The sequence below is a fragment of the Octopus bimaculoides genome, chromosome 24 (assembly GCF_046866305.1).
Source record: "Octopus bimaculoides isolate indiv1 chromosome 24, ASM4686630v1, whole genome shotgun sequence".
Taxonomy (NCBI): domain Eukaryota; kingdom Metazoa; phylum Mollusca; class Cephalopoda; order Octopoda; family Octopodidae; genus Octopus; species Octopus bimaculoides.
In genome coordinates this window covers 24,121,486-24,136,485 of record NC_142951.1, presented here as the reverse complement: position 1 = coordinate 24,136,485, position 15,000 = coordinate 24,121,486, and the positions used below count along the sequence as shown (strand labels likewise).

The window sequence follows — 15,000 nt, the reverse complement described above, 5'->3', positions numbered from 1 at the left end:
CGAATAAATATCCTTTTCATTTGTTTATTTTCTTTTAACTTAAGTAATATTTGAGTTACGACTTAATCTTTGTTTACTTTCTGAGAATTCTCACTATAATTTTCATTCAACTTTTATTACAGCGACCACTTAGCTTTCATTCTCTTTGAAAACTAGAAATCATTACGAAACCCCTTTCTTTTCATTATCGTTTCTTTTCTTTTTTTTCACTTTATCTCTTTAGAATTAATTGAATTATAGATCCTATTTAGAATTATAAATTTTTTTTTCCGTTTTCTTACACATCTTCGTTACCGGCTCCCACTCTCTCTTTCATACCTACCTCTTCCCCTCTCCCTCCCTTTATCTCTCTACACCTACCTCTTTCCCTCTCTCTCTGCCATATCTTACTCTTTTTCTCATCTCTCTCTCTCCCTTCCATATTTTCCTCTTTTCTCACTTCTCTTTCCTTTCCTTTGTATCTCACATCTTCCTCTCCTCCTGTCACCTCACCCTCTCCCTCATATACTTCTTATTTCCCCCTCTTCTCAGTCCGTTTCTGCCTTTCTCTCACATCCTTCATCCTTTCCTGTTTCTCCCTCACTCTGTCTCTCTTTCTCTTCCCATCCTCTCCCTCTCTCTGTCTCTCTTTCTCTTCCTCTCCTCTCCCTCACTCTGTCTCTCTTTCTCTCCCCTTCCTCTTCCACCATCTGTCTCTCTAACACCCATACTCTCCCTCTTTCCTTATATCACCCTCTCTCTTTCCTTCATATCTCCCTCTCTTTCCCTATTCCCCCTCTGTGTTTCTTCCTTTCTACCTTCCTCTATCTCTCACTTCCCCTCTATCCTCTACTCCCACTCTGGGCTTAAAAAACGAAGATGGCACCAAAGTGGGAGAAGAAAGAATTAAATCTTCTGTTGCGAGCATGGGCAATTGCTAGTGGAGATCCGCCAAACAACATCATCACTGCTTCTCTGAAAAACAATGGCTTTCACAGAACCATTGACTAGATAGAGCGGAAGAAGACTGTAGTTACAAAAATATATCCTTCTGTTGAAATGAAATTTCAGTAAATTTCTATATCTTTGTGTAGCTGAGGATTGCTCTGCATTTTACATTTGATGTAATGTTCGCATTGCTTAAATAAATGGAGTCGCTTGAAACGATCGTACTGCATTAACTTTGGATATCCTTGTTGCTTATTTTGATTATATATATATATATATATACTGGAAAAGATGTTTGCGGGCGGCGAACATAAAAAATTTCATCTTACTTGTAAGAACACTATATAATTGTACGACCTAGATGTGGATAATCTCGGACCCAGGTTTCGAACTTTCCAAATTACGTATGTATATATAGATATATACAGAAAGAAAGAGAGGGAAATAGAGAGAGAGAATGTGTCAGACTGGCTGATATAACCAAACATAGATACGTACGTACACACACACACTTGGATGCATACGCATACGTGTAAGAATTGGTAAATAAAAGCTGCCAGGCGTTCAAACAAGAGATCAGACCTAGTGAAAGACCTTTTTTGAAATGTATCTATTTGTGTGTGTGTGTGTGCGCGCGCGCGCTGGATTTCGATATAACCATCGTTCATAGTATTCAACGGAGGATGGAAGTGGGTGGCTGAGCGTCCCTAATGTTTTGACGATAGGGTATCAGGTGGATACACTACAGAAACACACACACACACACACACACACACACATAGACGCTTATACTCATGCACAAATACACGTAAACACATACATGGCCGCACACAAATACAGCCACAAAGAGAGCTACACGTAGCTACACACTCTCGTCCACATACACACAAATACACGTATTGATACCTATACGTATATACATACATACACTCCTATACACGTGACATTTCTAATGAGCTTCCACATAAACGTCCAATACATATGACCGCTGGGTGGGGAGGGCTGGTTTGCACGTGGCTGAGAAACCAGGGCAGTCATTACCACACATCATCCAATGATAGCGCTGAAGGGAGAGGGGGAGGGGTAGATAGGTAAGAGGGTGACGATGGTGACGTCGATGATGGTGATGACGGTAATAGTGCTTGTAATGTTGAATGTGATGTCGGTGATGATGATGATGGTGGTGGTAGTGGTGGTAGTGGTGGTGGTGGTGGTTGTCGTGATGGTGGTAGTGCATATGATGGTGAATGTGATGATAGTAGTGGTGGGGATGATGACGATGATGATGATGAAGGTGATGACGATGGTGGTGGTGGTGGTGGCGGTCGTGGTGGTGGTGGTGGTGGCGGTGGTGGTGGTGATAGTGGTTGTGACTGTGACAATGATGGTGATTCTGAAGGTGATTGCGATAAAGATTCTGATGATGACGACGACGGCGAAAAAAAGATCACGAAGATGATGATGATGATGATGACGATGGTGATGATGACGACGACGATGATGATGATGATCGCAGCGATGATGGTGATGATGATGGTAGTTTTGGTGGCGGTGATTCTTTCGTCGTTTTTCCCCTCTGAAGATAACAAAATTGGGACATTCATGAGTACACGTGTTCTACATCTGGATGGCATTCATTGAAATCGATCCGTAAACAACACACCCCCACCACATAGAAATTCGACATTTACTCAGACCCATCATCATTATCACCGCGATAATAATAATAATAACAACAATTACAAAAACAACCATAATAATAATTCTTATAATAAGCAACACCACTAGTAACACTAATACATTCACCACCACAACCACCACCACCACCACCACCACACTACTACTACTACTACTACTACTACAATAATGATAATAATAAATAATAATAATAATCGCTACACCCATCCACCTTCATCATTATCGCGATCGCTATAAAAAAAATTAAAGGAATATTTCAAAGAGCTCTGAAGTTCTTTTGAAATTAATTATATGAGCTAATAAACCTAGATAATAAATCTATCTATCTATCTATCTATCTATCTATCTATCTACACACACACACACATATATTAATCAAAATGTATTTATGAATATCTTTGTGTTGGGGTGTGTGCATGTGTGTGTATGTACGTGTGCGCATGCGTGCGTGTAAGTGTATGTGTATGTGTATGTGAGTGAGTGTGTGTTTGTATACGTGCGTATCCATTTGTCTATCTGTTTGTCCGGCCGCGTGGCAAGACGTTTGCTTCGCAAGTACATGGCATGTTGGGCAAGTGTCTTCTACCATAGCTTCAGGCGGACCAAAGCCTTGTCAGTGGATTTGGTAGACGAAAACTGAAAGAAGCCCAATTACTATTTTTAAATCTCACAACGTGAAATATTCAGCAACAAGATTCCCTTGTTCGAGTATATAAGGATACAGATCGTGTCGTATAGCCAGCTGGAGACGATGGGGCTAAATTACTGCAACATTCGTCCTAAACCTGGATTGTCATGTTATGTTGGCAAACAATCTTTACTGAAAGAAGCTCGTCGTATATATATATATATATATATATATATATATATATATATATATATATATATATATATATATATATATATATAATATATATATATATATATATATATATATATAAATATATATATATATATATATAAATATATATATATATATATATATAAAAATATATATATATATATATATATATATATATAAATATATATATATATATATATATATAAATATATATATATATATATATATATATATATATATATATATATAAATATATATATATATATATATATATAAATATATATATATATATATATATAAATATATATATATATATATAAATATATATATATATATATATATATAAATATATATATATATATATATATATATATATATATATATATATATTTGTGTGTGCGTGTGTGTGTGCGCGCGTGTGTATGTATGTGTCGTAACTTAGCGGTTTGACAAAAAAGACCAATAGAATGAGTGCCAGGTTTAAGAAATATATACTGGAGCCGATTCATTCGACTAAAAACTCTTCAAGGCATGCCTCAGCATGACCGCAGTCTTATGATTGAAAGTAGTAAAGGATAAAAGATAAACACACACACACACACACATAAATCAATACAAATTATAGATTATATGTAGTATATATCAAAAAGTGTACAGAACTCGATACAAGAGCCTAGAATTAATCATATGTATGTAAATTAATACAAATTACAAGTTATACGAAGTATGTGTCAAAAGATATATATAAAACCCAATATAAAAAAGGTAGAGTAATTTATATATTTTTTTTTATCTTTTATTTGTATGTCATTAGACTGTGGCCATGCTGGGGCACTGCCTTGAAGAATTTTTAGTCAAATGAATCGACTCCAGGACTTATTTTTGTTAAAACTGGTATTAATTCTATTGCCGAACCGTTAAGTTAAGGGGACATAAACGTACCAGCAGCTGTTGTCAAGCGGTGGTGGGAGACAAACACAAACACAAAGACACACACTCACACCCACACAGATAGATATACATGTATACAACGGGCTTCTTTCAGTTTCCATCTTCCAAAATCCATTCACAAGGTTTTGGTCAGCCTGAGGCTATTTTACAAGACACTTGTCCAAAATGTCACGCAGTAGGACTGAACCCGGAACCATGTGGTTGAGAAGCAAGCGTGTTACTACACAGCTACGCCTGCGCCTACGTGTTTATATCAGTGCAAACTACAGATAACTGTTGTTTCATTTCACGGTAGACATTTATTGGAGCCGTTGCTGACTTATTCATCTCATTGCTAGCAAAGTAAACAAAAGATCTGATAAATGACATTCGTGACATGAATCGTAAAAGGTACCTACCATGCATAATCTGTCGTGTGTTTAACTTTATATGTACATGAATAGACTGTCCTGTCGTAGGCGATAGATGAGGTTTCTGCAAATTCTTACTGAACAACCTCCATATGCCCACGGGCATATGGCGTAGTGGTTAAGAGCTCAGGCTACTAACCCCAAGATTCCGAGTTCGATTCCAAGCAGTAACCTGAATAATAATAATAACATCGAAAAATACCTTAGGAATGAGAACCCAGGTTCGAAATTTCCTTAAGACACCTGATGAAGGCTGGAGGGTATATCAGCCGAAACGTTGTATTAACAACAGACAAGATGAGGACAAATATCTGTCAATTGTAAATAATGAACCTCCACAAATAATTAGTTTTTTTATAATGATCAAATGTTTTTGCAGCACGTTAGCTGCTTCTCTTCATCAAATCGATTTTTTTTTCCTAAGGGGAAAATATTTATTTTATTTGTAATCTTTATCATCTTAATCAAGTGGCAGGAAAACAGACAAACTTTGAGTTTTAGTATAATGTGTGTATGTGTGTGTATGTGACTTTGTATCAGTGTTTATCCCACCTCCATCACCGTTTGACAACCGGGGTTAGTGTGTTTACGTCCCTGTAACTAAGCAGTCCGATAGTATAAGTACTAGGCTTAAGAAATAAGTCCTGAGATTGATTTATTCGACTAAAACCCTTCAAGGCGGTACTCCAGCATGGCCGCATTCAAATGACTGAAACAAATAAAAGAATAAAAGAATATATGTATGTATGTGTGTGTATATATATATATATATATATATATATATATATATATATATATATATATATATATATATATATATTGTTTAAACTTATGTAGTCTATATACTATTGACTTAAATACATGTTGTTCGCAATAAATGATATAAGATTTGCTCTTAAATAATATTGAAAAAATCCATAAGTTGACTATATCTACATGTTTTAAATATATGCATTCCACGAAAAAATGGCTTCAAAATATAGTCTAGAAGTAAACTTATGTTGGCTTATCGTGGACTATAAATGTTTGATCTATGTTTAAATATAACCTGCAATAAGACTATAAACGTTTGAAACATTGCTTACAGAACTTCGTTTTTAAATAGATGTTGTATACAGGACAATATATTTATTTATAAACATTAAGTTTATTTATCGTTTAATATTACACACTTCCCTGCGTAGGCGGCGAGCTGGGAGAAACGTTAACACGCAGGGCGAGATGCTTAGCGGTATTTCGTCTGTCTTTATGATCTGAGTTGAAATTCCGCTAAGGTTGAATTTCATCTTTTGGGGTCAGTAAATTAAATGCCAGTTGCGTACTGAGGTCGATCTAACTGATGGCCCCCTCCCCCAAAATTTCGGGCCCTGTGCATAGTGTAGAAAAGAATATTACCCAGTTTCCCCGCGAAGGCGGCGAGCAGGCAAAATCGTTACCGCGTCGGGCAAAATGCTTAGCGGCATTTTCGTTCGTCTATACGTCCTGAGTTTAAATCCGTCGAAGCCGACTTTGCTTTTATCACTTTCGGGGTCGATGAAATAAATACCAGTTGAGTAGTGGGGTCCATGTAACCAAACTTACACCTCCCCCGAAATTGCTGGGCTTGTGCCAAAATTTGAAACCAATATTGCATAGGCCCCAAGAGAATAACATATTTTTTGCGAATACATAAGTAAAGAATAAATTATTTAATGACATCTTCGATGTGATCCACAACAGTTCAGTTAGTGTCAACACACTTAATGAAGGATAATATTTGATTTTGCCATCGCTAACTTCGGTAAGTAAGTGGCAGAGACACCGCACCAGTTGGTTTAACGCCACCACCTGGCCCCTGTGTGTTTTCAGTTCATGTTGTCGCATTTGTTTTTGGCCAAACTGCCGATAGTGGCTTATCGTATTTACACCTCTCCCCTTTCTATATTTCCTTAGATGACAAAGACAAAAACGAAAGCAATTAATTATCCCTTATCTTCTCTACTATCCGTGAACTCAGATCCGACCTAGGCCCTACCTATCACCTCTTACTAACGCGCAAGCGTATTCCTCTTTTAGACAATTCTATAGTCCATTTCTGTGATCAGGGCTACAATCAAATTTAAATCCGAAAAGTGGCGAGGGTCTAATGCATTCATATTTCACTCCCCCTGCAACTCACCTCTTCCACCTTGACACCAAAAGCAAAAAAAAAAAACGATTCCTAGTTACAACCACACCTGCTTAACGTATCGTTTCCTTGCCCCACTTCTTTTAAGACATCAGATCTATTTCCTGCTCTCCGAACTCCTTGAACCATCAACAACTTTTCAGTAAGCAGAATGTCTCTCTCACTTCACTCCTCCACCTCAATCCGAAAGCGCTGTCCTCAGGGTTACACCACTTCTTGTCTTTCACATCTATCACACACTAATGTCGGTAGTGCAGAGCTTCTTAACTACAACAGCTGTTTATTGCTGTTCATGTTTAGACTCCAACAACTGGTTCGAAGATTCATTCACAATCATGACGTTTTAGTTTCGATTTTACCGCAAGTCAAACGCCTTTTTAAACAATAGCTTCGATTAGGTTTGTTATATATGGCACCTCGTCGATACTATCAGGGTATTTATTGCATTAAGGGTGCACACACATACAGACGTGTGTATGTGTGTGCGTGTGTATGGGCAAGTGCATCCACGTGTGTGGTTATGTATGTATATCACAACAAAAGTTAGAAAGAGAAAGAGAGATAGAGAACAAGACATAGTGTAGGAGAGTAACTGATGATGAGTAAGATCAAGCCCTGGGAATGAGTGAATGCATGAGTGTGAACATGAGTGTGAGTGATGCGTAAGTGACTGAGTAAAGTGAGCGAGTGGATGTGTGAGTGGAAATAAATATCTTCAAGAGAGATAATGAATGGATTTGTTTGGAATATAAAAGAAAAGATAAATAAACATCACAAGTTGTACTCATTACACCCAGAGGTCACTCAGGTCAGATGCTAAACTGTCAAAAGATGTTCTTTTTATTCACACACACACACACACACAAATAAATGCGTCTCTCTCTCTCTCTCTCTCTCTCTCTCTCTCTCTCTATATATATATATATATATATATATATATATATATATATATATATATATATATATATATATGTATGTATATATTGTATATATTTCTCCCTACTGTGTGCGTAAATACATACATACATACATACATACATATACGTATGTGTACATACGTAAGAATGTATTAATATACATACGTACATACATTCTTCGTCTCTTCATTTTTATTTCGTCTTTTATAAGTATTTCTGGCAAAAATATACAGTGCAACGATAAAGGTCGACTAGGGCATATATCTTGGAGGTTTGGTGCAATGCTACTCTGGAAGGTACCAACCATGTTTTATGCATTCAATCTGCGGAAAAAAAATTTAAATAAACTAAAGCAAAAAGAAACAGAGAAATAAAAACAAAAGCGGAAAAAGAAACAAAATAAAAACAAAACAAAGAACACACGAACAGAAAAGTTACAAAAATAGAAAAAAACTTTGAACTAGGATAGGCTAGGTGCCAAATTCAGGTGAAGAACTTCTCCCTGTCTTCGCCAAATATATATATATATATATATATATATATATATATATGTGTGTGTTTGTGAGTGAGTGTGTGTGTGTGTGTGTGTGTGTGTGTGTGTGTGTGTGTGTGTGTGTGTGTGTGTGTGTGTGTGTGTGTGTGTGTGTGGAAAGAAAAATATAATAGTGAGAAATTGAAAAAAAAAAATCAAAGAATACATACATATGCACCAAGAACAGAGAAGATAAACGTTGAAGAAGAAGACGGAAAAAATGAAAGAGGTGGAAATACAATGAAGGCAAGATTATGAACATAATTAACAGACCAAAGAAAAAAGAAAAAGAAATATGAGACCCATGGCAGTAGAGACTGGCTTTCGAATCTGGTTTACTATCAACGCAATAATATTAAGTGACTATTTCAAGTCAAACTAAAAGGTAAATGAAAATATCACCACGAATGCTAATAAAACTGCAAAAACAAATGAAAAAAAAGAAAAGAAACACTTGTGCAAAAAAAACAAAAAAAAAAGATTAAAAGTGCTATAAATTATTATAATCACCAATTTGAATAAAGAAAAGAGCAACAGGTTCGGAAACACGTACCTCTCGATTACCGGACTCTGTCTCACAAAATACTGATGAACGTTTATTCTGCTATTTTTTCTCTCTACACACGCGGTTCTCAACTGGGGTCTATATGACCCTTAGTTGGGCCCATGTAAGATTTTGTTGCTAGAATTTATGTGCAATACATTGCATATACTTGTGCACTATACAAAGTATTTCAACAATTTTTAAAATGGAATTACTAATAACATTTCATTATAAAAATTGTTATGACGTGAGTGTCCACGTCGGGTGTAAGAATAGTATTATCCAAATAAATAGTTGGCTATGGTTATCCAGAATAACCTTTCGCAGAATTGATATGTTCACACAGAACGTACTCCGTAATACTCCAAACGTAGTAACCGAAATGAACGATCAACGCTGTCAACTAATTTCTTTTATTTGGCACACAGGCCATGACACAGAGGGGGGGGGGGGAGAGCACGAGGACGGACAGAACACCACAGTGGGGACAAAAACATAAAAACGAATGAATGAAGGATGAATAATAATTAACGAGGGTGAAATGGCTGCATTAAGCCTCACTCTCAAGCAGTACCATTTTAATGTTTTAATGTTTTAATGTAAAATTTTTATATCAAATTTTTCTTTTCTCTTTTTTCCTTTTTTTCTTTTAGCATCTCGTGGAATAGTCTTTAAAGTTTTAAACGTTTACTTACGATTTACCATTTAATATATGGCAATAAGTCTTGAAAGTCTATGACTGGCGGTAAGTCATCGAATTCTACTCTTGTACCCATTGGGTCCATCCTGTTTCCGAACCACTCTTTCAACTTGTATCTTTCCTTATCTATCACTCTGGGTAATGCTCCACTGGTAGTTTCACTCTTACCACCGATTTAAATTTTGATGATTTTTCTTTCGATCTGAGTACTTTTTGAATATGTCACCATATGCCACTTGTTTTTTTTTTGTTTTTTTTTGCATGTTTTTGAGTTGCTTGTTCCTGCGATGGAATTTGGTTTTCCGTGATGGTTTCCTTCGTTATTGGTGCTATTGGAATCTCATGCAGTGTAAAATCTGCACTCTCCTTCTTTTTCTTTAAAGGACTCTTCGGCGGACCACACAGTTTCTTTATCTTAGATAGATAGATAGTGATCGATTGATTGATAAACTCATGTATTCATTTATATACAGACATACTTGCAGACAGATTCAACAACAGCGGTGTAAGAACAACTTTAAAAGCGATCACAGTAATCCAATTAGGGACCCTCTACGTGGTCACTCGATTTGTTAGCCCTAGCAGTTAAATATCTCTTAAATTACATACAACTGTTTTCCAGAACAGAAGGACACATTTCTTAAAAGTATGATAATTTTGGGTTCAATTTGTATGAAAAAAACAAAACAAAAAGGAATCAATGGAAAATTCATTGTTAGTTTATTTTTGATCATAGGTCTTATCTGCTGGATTGGAGCTGACCCAGGGTTAAACAACAGCAGCAATCGTCATTTCGCATTTGCTAAGGATTAAGGTGAACTGGGCGTGTTTCTATTTATCAGGCACATAATTTAAGGGTCAGAGAACAAGGAAGTATAATTGGGGTTTAGAGGAAGGGCTTTGGCGTCAACAATAGACGGTAGTGGCTGGAGGACAGTGTGAATGGCTTTTGTTTACATAGTGTTGATATTGCTGTTGTTGTTGTTGTGTTGTTGATGATGATGTTGATTATATAGTACAGGTGCGACATGATTCCCTGGCTAACGCCCTCCGTTCCCGTTTTGTATCGTTTTTATTTTAATTTTAAATATCTTCCCCTTCCTTTCCGTTTGATACTCTCCTCTCTACGATAGCAGGTGAGACGTACGTATGTACGAACCTATGTATGTATGTATGTATGTATGTATCTATCTATCTATGTATATGTATGTATATTACATATATTTGTATGTGTGAGTATTTTTGTATGTGTGAGTATTTGTGTATATGTATATATACATGCATATATATATATATGTATATATATGCATATAGATAGGATATCTATACATATAAATAACAAAAAGCATTTAAATTAAACGCGATAAATATATAAATCAATGACACACAAAAAAGATAATAAAAAACAACATGATAGTAGCATAGAGATATATCAATTTGGAACAAGTATTTAGTTCAGCTGGTTGTTTACTGCGAGAGTTTTACGCACGATAAACAAAGATACACGTTTCAGGAGACATGTGGAGCACCAAGTGCTGTTGACGGTAAATATACTTGGGCTGAATATATTTGCAGCTGCATATCTAACGTTATAGTAAATTACAATAGCAAATGTAAAAGAAAAACGTACAGCTATGTCTGTGTGTAAAAAATCTGCAAGATTAAGTGGAAGAGCTATGCGTCTTTAATAATGATAATCCTTTCTACTATAAGCACAAAGGGAGGAAGGGGGCTAGTCGATTTCTTCGGCTCCTGTACTTAACTGCTATTTATTTTGTCAACCCCGAAAAGATGAAAGGAAAAGTCGACCTCGGTAGAATTTGAACTCAGAACGTAAAGACGGACGAAATGTCGTTAAGCGTCTCGCCCGGCGTGCTAACGATTCTGCCAGCTCACCGCCTCAGCAAAAATGATAATATTGGCTTCAAATCTTGGCACAAGGCCAGCAATTTCGGGGGATGGGATAAGTCGACAACATCAACCCCACTGAGTTCGACTGGTACTTATTTTATCGATCCTGGAAAGACAAAAACGGCAGAGTGGACCTCGGCAGAAACTGAATTTGGAATGTAAAGACGGGTGAAAATACCGCTAAGTACTTTGCCCTGCGTGCTCACGATTCTTATTTCTTTACTACTCACAAGGGGCTAAACATAGAGGGGACAAACAAGGACAGACAAAGGGATTAAGTCGATTGCATCGACCTCAGTGCGTAACTGGTACTTAATTTATAGACTCCGAAAGGATGAAAGGCAAAGTCGACCTCGGCGGAATTCGAACTCAGAACGTAACGGCAGACGAAATACCACTAAGCATTTCGCCCGGCGTGCTACCGATTCTGCCAGTTTGCCGCCTTAACATACGTACATATATCCAAAAGAAGTCTTAAAACTGTATTGCAAATTTATTCACTTGTTATTTATGCCCTATTCAGAAGTAGCTCACATCCCACCAAAATATTGCTACGCCCCACGGATTGAGAAATGCCGGTCTGTCAGGAGCATCAGCTTATCTGAAACTCATCAATTTCTGCAGGCCAGCATCCTTAAACCCTGACTTTGTGTTTATATGATACACAGTTGATTTTGTTGAATATCTTTCGTGGGCTGATGAAGGAATGCGCGCTTTAAAAACAATCACATACGGAGCATACATGTACACGCAAACACACTCATATCTTTTATCTTTTGCCTGTTTCAGTTATTAGACTGAGACCATGCTGGAGCACTACCTCGAAGAATTTTTAGTCGAACGACTAAGCTTGGTAATTATTCTATCGCTTTTTTTTTTTGCCAAACCCCTACGATACAGGGATATTTATATTCAGTAAATATAACAAGCAGGACCCGTGAATATTTCACGGAATTAATGGTAAACCTATTGGTTTATTTCTGAAAACGTTATCCAAAAACCCTGAAAGTGTAGCCTGTGTTGTGTCTGTATCAAAAGATAGTTGCTCATCTGCTACTCATTGAAAAGTGAAAGAAATTGGAATACGAGATTACTTAATCCACTTTATATACTTTAAGCACAATTTTGTAAACTTAATACACAGTACTCATACAATAAATATTCACTCTTATTTTTCCATTTCCCCCATAAACAAACAAAAAATATCCCATACATATGATTGATACAACCTTTAGTTAAATTGCATATATCTGCCACGTAAATAAGCGTGAATATTTCACGAAATTGCACTTATGTGCATGCATTAAATGATATCTTCACCACCACCACGAATATATATATACATACATATATATATGCACACATATATATATATACATACAGACATACATACATTTTTGGCTAAACACAAACATGTGCACATGCATACATCCACACATTCATATACCAGCTCGTACATACGCAAATGCACACAATCACACACGCATAAACATACTGTCACACACACACACACACACACACACACAAAATCATAGGCATAAATACTTAGTCATGCACATATATACGCACACACACACACACACACACACACACACGCACGCACTCACACACATACTGATTAACATACGCCCGCTACACCCAACACGTAATCATATGCATACACCATCAGATACACACACAATCACCGAGTCACATACCTTGTCGCAGACACAATTCCATAAACACACACACACGCACACCGCCACACACACACACACACATATATACACACACACACGTACATATATACACACACACACACACATATATATACACACACACATATATACACACACACACACACACGTACATACACACATACATACATATATATATACACACATACACAATCACATAGTTACAATCACATACACACATAAACACCACTACACCGACAATAACCACCACCACTACCATCACCACTACCGCCACCCCTAACAACCGCCACCACCATTGCCACCACCACCACGCAAATATATTAATATCTCTCTGCTCCACCCTCGACCGTCTTCTTTCTCATTTCGCGGTTTCACGCTTCATTACACTGAACGTTTCACGGTGAAATTGCCCGGCAAAGCATCCACTTCAAGGGTGAATGCAACCGAAAACACGGGGAGGGGGAGAGAAGGAAGAAACGACAGAAAACAAGAAAGAAAGAGAGTAACTAATGAGAGATAGAGGAAAAGAACTATAGAGAAGAGAAGTCACCTCGACGAATGCCACCGCCAAACATAATATATGTCAATATAATATTATAACTACATTTCTCTGTCTCTGTGTCTCTCTCTGTTTGTTTGTCTGTTTGTCTGTCGCTGTCTCTCTCTCCCTCTCTCTTTCTCTTCCTCTCTCTCTCTCTCTCTCTCTCGTTCTTTCGTTCTTTAAATCTATCTGTGTGTTTGGGTGTATAAATTTATGTCTTGCATTGCGCCCTTAGCTACATTCGGAGTCGAAAGGGCGCCATCATGACAAGGATGTGTCTTGAGCATCTAACCCTGGTGGTGCCATTCCTTCTCCAGTCTTCACAATAACCGATTTCTTTCAGAGGAAACGGGAGAAAGAGTGAGAGTGAGAGAGAGAGAGAGAGAGAGAAAGATGATGATGAAGAAGAAGAAGAAGAAGAAGAAGAAGAAGAAGAAGAAGAAGAAGAAGAAGAATTGATTCCAGTACTTGAGGGAGGACAGGCAATACCAACCTTCGGCGAGATTTGAACTCGGAGTGTAGATAACAGGAACCAATGTCGCAATCATCCTCTCAGTCACTTTAATGACTTTGCCAATTTGCTGCCTCGCATATAAGTACATACACTCATATATACACACACATACAACATATACACAAATATGTGAATGGATAGATAGATAGATAGATAGATAGATTGATAGATAGATATCAAGTCTTGGAAATGTTTAAATGAGCAACTTAAAACAAAGTAAGTGATCAGATCTGCTGACAAGAGTCGAACCATGTACCTGCCTTATGCCTAATGACTGCGTTATTGATTACTCTAGGGAGACTCTGAATTAATTCAAATATTAGTTAGTGCTTAACAGGTAGTTTGAAATTCTAAGGAGAGCTGAACAATAAAAGCCTCTCCTCATGCAAGTATTTCGGCCCTCAAATCCTTACATTCAGTGGATGCTGGGTCGCATCCAGGTCAGGACTCCTGGATGTCCCTCTGCCGCTAGATTTTGTGCTACTGTTTGTATTGCAATTCCCTTGGGATCTTTTCTGTTTGGCTTCCCTTTTTAAAAATTTTAAATCAACTGAAAATTTTCAAATTTGGTGTATTGACGTAATTTTTCACGCTGAATCTAATGTTGTTATTCACTTGTTCTAGAAAAGTTTTAGAAAATGTTACAGACG

General features: G+C 37.0%; 1 long non-coding RNA gene across 1 annotated transcript in view; it reads right to left on the bottom strand.

The window, feature by feature from the left end:
* LOC128250819 (uncharacterized) overlaps positions 1 to 15,000 on the bottom strand; it is a 482,529-nt gene that overhangs the window by 140,833 nt on the left and 326,696 nt on the right. The window contains exon 4 of the long non-coding RNA XR_008266801.2: positions 8,081 to 8,234. This is a non-coding gene — a long non-coding RNA (uncharacterized LOC128250819). The remainder of the gene's footprint in view (positions 1 to 8,080; positions 8,235 to 15,000) is intronic.